Source organism: Dysidea avara, chromosome 5 (genome assembly GCF_963678975.1).
Source record: "Dysidea avara chromosome 5, odDysAvar1.4, whole genome shotgun sequence".
NCBI classification, from domain to species: Eukaryota; Metazoa; Porifera; class Demospongiae; order Dictyoceratida; family Dysideidae; genus Dysidea; species Dysidea avara.
In genome coordinates this window covers 14,521,807-14,532,819 of record NC_089276.1, presented here as the reverse complement: position 1 = coordinate 14,532,819, position 11,013 = coordinate 14,521,807, and the positions used below count along the sequence as shown (strand labels likewise).

The window sequence follows — 11,013 nt, the reverse complement described above, 5'->3', positions numbered from 1 at the left end:
CTGTGATATCTCCAGGACTGGTCCGTTTACATTAACAAACACAACAGCAATGTTACCTTCTCCCACCCATCATTGAAGCATTTAGGTATGTCTATAAAAGCAATCTAGTGGTAGAACTCGTATTGGCTGGGGTGATTGACCCCTCAGTGCGGCCAGGGCCATCAGCCTTCATCGGCTTGGGTGATTAGTCATACTGGCATAAGCACCACAAGCTATTAGCCTGCACTAAAGCACATGGGCAACAGTGCTTTATTGCACTGCAAAAGTGCCTTATTGTACAAATAAAGCACTCTTTGTGGGCAATAAAGCACTACTTGCTCTAAAATGTACTTTATTAAATTTAAAGTACACCTTTCCTTTGATCTTGCCCACGCAAAGTTCTATAATACTTTTAAACATTATTGGGTGTAGCTAACAGTCACAACAAAGTATAATTAATTGAATGTAAAATTAAGTGTCAATTTTACTAAATTTAGTCACCATAAAAAGTCCATAACAGTTGCTTTCAACTGACTATGGAAAATCTAAATAGTTATTCTAGTTGACAGGTGCTAATTGTCTCAGGTGAAGCTATTGGTCATAGTATACACTAAGTTCTGTAGTTCTGTACATATGTAGTGTACTGTTCTGTGAATAACAGACTAATTTTAAAAAGTTTGCACTCAAAAAAATTAGACATCAAAATATGTAACTGGTTTGCAAAAAGGTGCCTTTTCCACACATTTTACATGCTAGCAAACAAAATGATGCAACACTTGACTCCTTATACTGATTAACGTGCTCTTAGTTTCAAAATGTAGCCACAGTTTTAGATGCATTCATTCATGAAAAATTTCAGGCACTTATATGCAATGACAAAAAGTTATAAAGCTTCAAAGTTCAAAAAATGGATCAAATTTTGTGTGTGAAAAAGGTATCTTCTCACAAATCCGATCACATATAAGTATAGATGTAGGTTGTATAACCAGTAAACTACAATAGACTAGCAAAACAATAGGTCCAGAAAACAGACACATTATTAGTAGTTTAACATATGGTGACTGCTTTATTAAAATTTGGCTCAAATACAAGCAGCACATCTTTCTCAAAGTTGAAAGTGCACATCATATACTATTCTCAGAATCACACCAGATTAATCACAACGTTAACTCCAGCCATAGTACCTAACTTACAAACAAAGTCAGCTATGTCATACATTGTGATGATGATAAAAAATTTAATTACATCATTTATAGAAAAGCAAAACAATCTCAGCGACAAACAAACACCTAAGTTCGTTTCAATTTCATCTTAGTAAATAGCAATAACATAGTGGTACAATGTCATCAATACCTCTGTCATCAATACCTCAGGGAAGATAGTAACATCATCACAATGTGAATAGACTAATTCTAAAAATAGTATAGCTCACTATACTGATCAAACATTGTAGCATACTTTGAGGGTATATAACTAGCTCTGCATACATAAAAATGCTACATGTACATCATTCAACATAATTATATAGAGATAGGTGGTAGTGCAATGACTCTACTATTGTACCTGTAAGAGGCAGAGTCAAAATCATCACTATATCCACCTGGTCCACAAAGACAAGGAGCTGAACACACTTCTGACTGACTGTTAGGTCCAAATGAAAATGGTGGAGTTAACACATACTCTGATGGTGATCCAATACTGCCAGTAAACAGTAATCTTCTGTCACTAATACTACATACATAATCCTAGAAAAAAAATGGCAATACATAATTGTTTCAATAAATCATGACAGCTATTTAAAATTAATGGACACAAGAAAAAGCCACAACTTTAACCTGAATAGTGCCTCCTGAGTAAAACAAAATGGAACTTAATGACACATCACTAGTAAATGTATCAAGCAAGGATGCTTCTAATTCATTGGCATAGAGCACTGCTACGTTGTCCAATTGCCATACTCCAGTATTATTGGTGAAGCCGTCTGCTTGTGTCCAAGAAATTTGTGTGCCCTCAGTACAAGCATGTGCAGGAAGGCGAACAGAATGAAGGTTGGTGGCCAAACTATATGTAACATCAATAGAGAGATACATACTAATACAAATTGCTTACATACATACATACCTCAACTCTATTAAGAGGTAACTGACACCTCCCACGATGTATTCCAAATATACTACTGGAAAGAAGTCGGAGTTTGAGCCACATCTCCCATTACCTGTACATAGGTTAATATGCTTATCAACATTTTGTGACATAATGAAAGACATACACTCAACTGTACCTTGAAAGGCACAAGTGTTGAGTATAACAACAACATTATTATTGTAGTGCACATTGCATGGAGATTCCACTTTACATTTCAATATTATATTGTTGTCCACAATGGCAAATGCAGAATTTTGTAAAATTGTATGGAGTTTCCACTTTACTTTTCAATAGACTTTTCATTATATTGTTGTCCACAGGAACAAATGTAGAAAATTGATTGCACAGATCTATCCCATTGCAACTGGTGACTGTTCTATTAGAGTAGTCTATACTGCCTGACTGCTTTGATAGTATCAGTAGCAACACAGTACCTATTGCATGCATGGGTTTACCCTTCCACATAATTATGAGCAACCAACAACAGAGGTTTATACCACATACAGTTCCAATATACTCTAATACAATACACGGTACAGACACACAGATAAACATGTACCTTATTAGTGTACCCATACCTTACCTGCAATACTGCAATACCTATAAATGCACTACAGTTAATTATGTGTCCAGTTGTAGCCTTAAACTCTTTTTTCATGGAGTTTCTTATATCACAGTATAGCAAAAATGTTTGATGAGGTAAAATTTGACATATCAGACGATTGAGCATTTTGATGAGTAAACTTTTGATGAAATGGTTCAATAATGTATTGAAAATGTATTGGAAAATGAAAATTTGATGAATTACAATGCAAATTGCCAAATTTGTCTCCCATTAAACTTTAGTGCTATACAGTATTACATCCAATAATAAAACATTATAGGAGTTCTTAGAGAACCATACACAGTGAAACCTCTATATTAAGGAAACTTTGGGATGAACAAAAGTGTCCTGATTATCAAGATGTCCTGATTTTCTATTTTTCATGTCAAGCAATAATCACATTGCTAAAGCATGGCAGTTTGATGGGCAGACAGGCAGCTTTACAGAACAACAGATTTGCACCTGCATATATGTTACTAGATTTGACAAAACTATACTTCCACACAGACCCACATTTATGACTTTAAAGGACCATAACTTAATGTAGGAGTACGCTATCACTTTCAAATATTGATCTGTTATTATACAATGCAATAAGATAACTGTGTGAAAATTGTAGGTCATTAGCATACAGAGTAATCAAGTTATAAGCAATTAAAGTCAAAGAGTTGGATGTGTGTGGAAGCCTGGTTTTGTTAAATCCGGTGACATACATACTAATGAAACAATTATTATGGTGAGCAACCATTATTTTACAGTTAACCTCAGATAAAACTTTAAAAACAGCATTTCAAATAGAAGGGAGGTAGTAAGTTCCATTGTCTTGATGTAGAAGGTATGAAGGAGTACTTGTAGGTATCAGCGTTACAAAATGATTCTGACAGTCTAAATGCATGGCATGATCTTGTCTGTAATTGGTACTATGGTGTCTGGAATAGAGTTAAACCAGAATTTTCATTTATATATGGTAGAAAGTAACAAGTAAGCTGAGCAGCTGACAACAGCAGTTTAAGTTTGAGAATTAGGTATAGAGGTCCCTGGTTCAAAAGTTTTTTTGACATTTTAATGTACTTTAAATTTGTGGTGACTAGAATATTTTGCCCCTATGATATTACACCAAGTTGGTTACTCCTGCATGTAGCTGTTACTTTAATTACACAAAAGGTTAGAGCTATGATGGTTAGCCTACAGTATACACAGACCAATTTTCATCTCACGTGGTTAGGCAAAACAAGAAATAGGTCTTTTATGTAAAAAAATGTCCATAGTTCTGTGAATATTTATCAGATAAACCTAAGCTCCTAAGACAAAGAGAAATTAAGCCCAGCAAAATTGGAGGGGTCGTATTTCATGAATGCATGATCTTGGTACATGGGTTGCTGAAGGTGGAGGGTGTTTGCAGCATAAAAATCATCATAATACTGTTATGAAGCAGGGAGCACAGAGTCATGTATGTGTGAAAAATGCATTTTCTCTCTTCCTGTTAATATACTCACAGTGTGACATGCCAGCTTTCTTGGCTGCATGACACACCACACTGTGTCTTAATAATTATGTTATGTAATTGTTGTGTAAAATGTTTTAAAATAACTCCAGTTGTTTTTACATGTCTGGAAGGTGAGCTTTACAAACATGACTCAAAATACTGTTTAGTTGGCATGTTAATAATCTTGTAGTAGACTTGCCTAACTGCATCAGTGTGCTACAAGACCACATTGTGCAGTAAACTGTCCATTGATGGATTTCAGTCAATTTTATGGCAACACAGCTAATATGATTCATACACCCAAATTACATCTATGAGGCACTCATAATGATAGTATTTATCTGTGCTGTACATACCAAAGACAAACTGTAGTGCAACAGCATTCGTTATGTTAATTGGCTGGGAGATCTGTAAAAGAAATGGTCAATCGTAATCTTAAATTATAACAATAACTAATACAGTACATATTTCAAAATATCTTTCAATTTGGTGGATGACCAGTACTTTACATACGTAACTATAACTTATCAATGCTCATATCATATATAAATTTATTATGAACACTGCAAGTACCTACCAAATACCAAAGCTACTATTTTATATTGAAATTCCATTTAGCCATATTTCTCCAGTACATACATCCTAACATGATGAATATTGCATAGTAGGGTACTTTTATAAGCTTACCAAATAGCGATCACCCGAGCCACTAAACACTATTGAGTTTCCAGAAGCAATTGGACTACAACCGCTCCTTACACTGTAGCCTGATGCTGCTCTCCTATTAAGCATTACAAATACATATTGTGCATACACATATACATATGTATCAAGACACACGGTAGTGTGTCGTGCGGCCCAAGAAGCCGGCGCGTAACACCCGTGAGTATATTGACAGGAAGAAAGAAAACGCAATTTTCGCACTTCCGTAGCTCTGTGCTTCCTTGATGAAACAAGACGGTTTTTGCTGTGGACATTCCCTCCAACTGCAGCACTCCACATTCCAAATTTGAGCGAAATCGCTTCACGCGTTCCCGAGATATGCGACTTCAAAAATTGGCTCAGTTTCTTCGGGTTTTTTTTCTTCTTATTTTTCTTTTTCTTGTCGCACACTTACAAAAACTGCTATAAAACGCGAACGCGTTATCCGATTGCCTTGAAATTTGGCACACAGAAGGGGGATATAAAGGCGCATCTCGGTACCAACTTTGGCTGGAATACGATAAACAGGCAAAGAGTTATGAGCGATTATTAACGAAAAATAACACCAATATGTTGTCACGCCTACAGGGTAAACCGCGTATGGGAAGAAGCTGAACATCGGTGGGTGAATAGGTTAACTATTGAACCTCAAACCTTTTGTGGTTTGAAAGAAATCGAGCTAAAAACCAGGAAGATACAACGAAAAAACCAACAGTGTGTAACAATTACGCAATCGAGATCAGCTAATTAAAAAACGACTGCTTGCCACGCCTACCAGATAAACCGCTTAGGGTAATGCTTTGAAAATCGTTGTACAGATGGAGTAATCATCTTAGAAAGGCTCATCAATGGTGTAGAAGAATCAGACTTAAAGCCACGGAGTTATAACACGAAATCCAACTTGGTGCGGCAAGTGCGAGATCGAGATACTCTAATAGAGCAGTCATCCTAATAGAGCAGTCACCCTGAAGAAAATTCAAGAGATCAGCTAGAAATAAGAAACCTGTATAGAGATCAGCTACACACAAGTCACCCTGTAGAGAGATCAGCTAGAAGAAGTTACCTTGTAGGGAGTTCATGCAACTATGGAAAGAGATAGTTCAGCTAGAAAAAATCATCTTGTAGAGTTCAGCTACAAAGAAACCACCATGTAGAGAGTTCAGCTACAAACAAATCGCCCTGTGGAGAGATCAATAGAAGAAGTTACCTTGCAAAGAGTTCAGCTACAAAGAAACCATCATGTAGAGAGTTCAGCTACAAACAAATCTCCCTGTAGAGAGATTAGCTAGAAGAAGTTACCTTGTAGAGAGTTCAGCTACAAAGAAACCATCATGTAGAGAGTTCAGCTACAAACAAATCTCCCTGTAGAGAGATCAGCTAGAAGAAGTTACCTTGTAGAGAGTTCGGTTTCAAACAAATCACACTGTAGAAAGATCAGCTAGAAGAGGTCACCTTGTAGAGAGTTCAGTTACAAAAAAACCACCATGTAGAGAGCTCAGCTACAAACTAGTGACCTTGTAGAGACATCAGCTAGAAGAAGGTACCTTGTAGAGAGTTCAGCTACAAAGAAACCACCATGTAGAGAGTTCAGCTGCAAAGAAATCACCCTGTAGAAAATTCTGCCAAAAACAAATTGCCCTATAGAAAGATCAGTTAGAAGAAGTTACCTTTCAGAGAGTTCAGCTACAAAGAAACCATTCTGTAAAGAGCTCAGCTGCAAACAAATCACCTGTACAGAATTCATCTACAAACAAATCACCCTGTAGAGAGATCAGCTAGAAGAAGTTAACTTGTAGAGAGTTCAGCTACAAAGAAACCATCATTTAGAAAGTTCAGCTTCAAACAAATCACCTGTAGAGAGTTCAGTTACAAACAAATCTCCCTGTAGAGAGATCAGCTAGAAGAAGTTACCTTGTAGAGAGTGAAGCTACAAACAAATCACCCTATTGAAAGATCAGCTAGAAGAAGTCAACTTGTAGAAAGTTCAGTTACAAAGAAACCACCATATAGAGAGTTCAGCTACAAACTAGCCACCTTGTAGAGACATCAGCTAGAAAAGTTACCTTGTAGAGAGTTCAGCTACAAAGAAACCATTCTGTAAAGAGCTCAGCTGCAAACAAATCACCTGTACAGAATTCAGCTACAAACAAATTACCCTGTAGAGAGATCAGCTAGAAGAAATTACCTTGTAGATAGTTCAGCTACAAACAAATCTCCCTGTAGAGAGATCAGCTAGAAGAAATTACCTTGTAGAGAGTTCAGCTACAAAGAAACCATTCTGTAAAGAGCTCAGCTGCAAACAAATCACCTGTACAGAATTCAGCTACAAACAAATCACCCTGTAGAGAGATCAGCTAGAAGATATTACCTTGTAGATAGTTCAGCTACAAACAAATCACCCTGTAGAAAGATCAGTTAGAAGAAGTTACCTTTTAGAGAGTTCAGCTACAAAGAAACCATTTTGTAAAGAGCTCAGCTGCAAACAAATCACCTGTACAGAATTCAGCTACAAACAAATCACCCTGTAGAGAGATCAGCTAGAAGAAATTACCTTGTAGATAGTTCAGCTACAAACAAATCACGCTGTAGAAAGATCAGTTAGAAGAAGTTACTTTGTAGAGAGTTCAGCTACACAGAAACCATTTTGTAAAGAGCTCAGCTGCAAACACATCGCCTGTACAGAATTCAGCTACGAACAAATCACCCTGTAGAGAGATCAGCTAGAAGAAGTTACCTTGTAGATAGTTCAGCTACAAACAAATCTCCCTGTAGAGAGATCAGCTAGAAGAAATTGCCTTGTAGAGCGTTCAGCTACAAAGAAACCATCATGTGGAGAGTTCAGCTGCAAAGCAATCACCACTGCCCAAATTTCAAGGCAATAGCTCTTTCCAATCTGTAGTTATCAATTGTCAAAGTTGGCAAATTGGATGTGTGTGGAAGGCCCCTTTTTGCAAATCCGGTCACATATGTATTATATATATAATTTGTACATTTACTGATAAAATATTTAAAGTATATCTACTTCATCTTTACTTCTTCCTGTAGTAAAGAAAAAAAACATAGGTTAAAAAAGTCCCAAAGCTGGCCATAGGCCGGCTTTGGGGTATACAAATACAAAAAGAAATGAAATCTAATCCAAAACAGCCAAGCTGTAAAAAAAAGTGTGCGGCCCTCAGAAAGGCTATGGTGAAAAAAGATGTGAAATCCAAGGTGGCGGCCAAGAAATGGCTGTGATGGTAGGTTAATGGTAAAAATTTTAATAACGACAATTCAGGTGAATTTTTGTGCCGCTTCACAAAATTTACCTGAATTGTCATTATTAAAATTTTTACCGTTAACCTACCATCACAGCCATTTCTTGGCCGCCACCTTGGATTTCACATCTTTTTTCACCATAGCCTTTCTGAGGGCCGCACACTTTTTTTACAGCTTGGCTGTTTTGGATTAGATAATAATTACAGGTTCACCAATAGCTATAATACGCACACTAACTTAGCATTATAGCTAATCACACCCACCAATTCCTCTCCAGCAAAGTATCTGATTCAAAATCATCTTTAAACTCTAACTGTGCAAAGACCAAACCTGTGTGATTATTACCATATAGAATTGTTACAAGAACACTATGTCACTAATTATGATCGTACCAATGGTATTTGCCATGATTATTACCAAAGCAAATCCCAACCATGCTTTCAAGAGAGCAGTCATTGCAGCTACTGATCTTGCATGACTGTAAACAATTGATGACAAACTCTACAGTATATGCAGAGAATCTGCAGTTTCTGCATGCACTATAAACAGAGCAGCTGCATACATCATAGCTGCATGCACGCACCTCGTACGTCCACTAATATAACTAGACTAGCTAAGTGCCGCTAAGCGCTAGCGTCTGCCTACGGCAGATAGCTACCGTATAGCTTTCGAGGAACAAATTTTTCGAGGTTCAATGCTAAAAATAAAATTTTCGCGGATTTGCAAACACTCCCAAAATGTATTAGACTATATGGAGGTCTAAATGAATAAATTTTCGCTGGTAACCCTCAAAACCGCGAAATCAGCGAGAAAAATTTCCCCATCGAAATAATTTATTTGGGCTAGCGGTATGTCTTGAATTAATTTAAATTTAGCAACACTCCTAACTGCTACTGACTGCTTACTAATCTTACATCACGATGCTTTCAAGACACTGGTTTACGATTCACCTTTGTTAAATCACGAACTTTTACTCGTTCTCGGAATCCTTTGCTGATTTGCGTCCCGACTATAGCGCCTCCTTTCGAGAGCGCCTTAATGGCATTTGGTTTTGTTAAGCGCCAGCAGTATGAAATCCCCCACTACCAAGGAAACATAGCTATTAGCAAGCTATGACTAGGAAGAGTAGACTAATAAAGGTGCATGCCGAGTACTCAATTTGCTTTATGATTGTATGTGCTCATCTTGGCATTTAATCCTGCTGTGTGAATGGCTGCCTTACTGAGAGCTAAACAGTTGCCAGTGGCGGATACAGGGGGGTTGCAATGGTTTCAGCTGAAACCCCCTCTGAAAATTTCTAGATCCGCCACTGCCGCTGGTTGCAGGTTAGCTGACAAGAGATGAAAGTGAAGACCAGTAGAAAAAACAAAAGTAGCTATATTATAATTATTGCTATTAAGTATAGCCAAATGCAATCTCATCAAACTTCTCAGTCAAAACCTATACAGCTATAGCATTCAGTTCATACAGAATTGGTGATTTGAAATATTTCACCTTGAAAAACCATATACAGTCATAGTTATTATTATTGTTACTGAGCAGACAACACAGATGATATGCTCATTTAAAAAAGAAAAATGAATTTAGCTATGTAGTTACAAAAATTACGGTTATCGAGTTCCATAGCTACAGTGTTTGCAGTTCTGCTGAAAAAGAGTCAATATTGTTACACTAAATTACCGTAGATGGTTAGATAATAGAGCCGATTTTCACTGTAAGGCCAGATCCGCAGATTATCTCCTGTCACTATACATAAAGATTTCATTGCACTATGATGCAAAACTACTTTAGTCACTGCCTTCAATAGCTACAGCCACATGCAGACCTAATTACTATTAATTTTGTTTCTGCATGTACCAATCTATAGCAACCACACTATTCTAGCTACATGTAAGCTGCCATGATTAACTGTTATGATTGGCTATAGGTATAGGTGTATAGCTTGCCAAGTTATTACTGGTATGTGTTTGCATGATACAACTATACACAATAAGCAAGCAACCATAATGATGGAGTTAAAATGAATAATGGGTGATGCAATCACTACACCGCCACTAAGGAATCTACTTAAACTGCAAGACTTTCTTACCTTCCAATATGTCTCCATGCAGTGCTAGCTACTCATCAAATCAGTCAATTTCTAGTATCATGTACGTGAGGATGAAGGTAAAGCATGGAAAATATTTAAATATTCTGTGAATGCTATCCCACTAGGGAATATAATAGGAAAGGCAATCTTCTAGATGTCTGCACATGACAGAGAAGCTGCTAAATATTCATTTTGAGAGTTGTGATCACTTCATTCTGCCTCACTGAATTTTAGTGCCACATGATTCCAAGACTATATAGACCACCTTACTACATCACCTCAAACTCATACAGTTAGAGCTGAGAAAGCAGACAAGAACAATAATGAAAATAGCTAACAACTTGTGAAATTTTCCTATAGCTAGGTAGTACATACATAATGGATTTTACTAACCAGTCTTAGAGAATATAGACTACATGACTGGATTCGCAAAAAGGGGTTTTCCACACAGCCAATTTACCAACTTTGAAGATTCATAACGTCTGATTAAAAAGGGCTATTGCCTTGAAATTCTCTTAGCAGTGAGCACCAACATAACTTAATGCATTGAGAAAATGTCAGGCTTGTGTGTATCTTGAAAACTAAGTTATGGTCTTCCAAGTTGGATGTGTGTGAAAGACTGCTTTTCGCAAATCTGGTCATCGATCTATCTCTAAAATTACAGTGTACCCTGCAAAGTAATGATAGAGTGAAATTTCTCCCCAGCATCTGATACAGTGAAACTCCTCTAAGACAGACCCCATTAGGAAACTT

General features: G+C 37.0%; 1 long non-coding RNA gene across 1 annotated transcript; it reads right to left on the bottom strand.

Moving 5' to 3' along the window:
- Nucleotides 1–4,911: 4,911 nt before the first annotated feature.
- Nucleotides 4,912–8,646, bottom strand: LOC136256231 (uncharacterized). Its single transcript, XR_010701391.1, has 3 exons — nucleotides 8,564–8,646; nucleotides 8,435–8,501; nucleotides 4,912–4,995 (listed from the first exon to the last, which is right to left on the bottom strand). It is a non-coding gene; the product is annotated as an uncharacterized lncRNA (long non-coding RNA).
- Nucleotides 8,647–11,013: the final 2,367 nt, after the last annotated feature.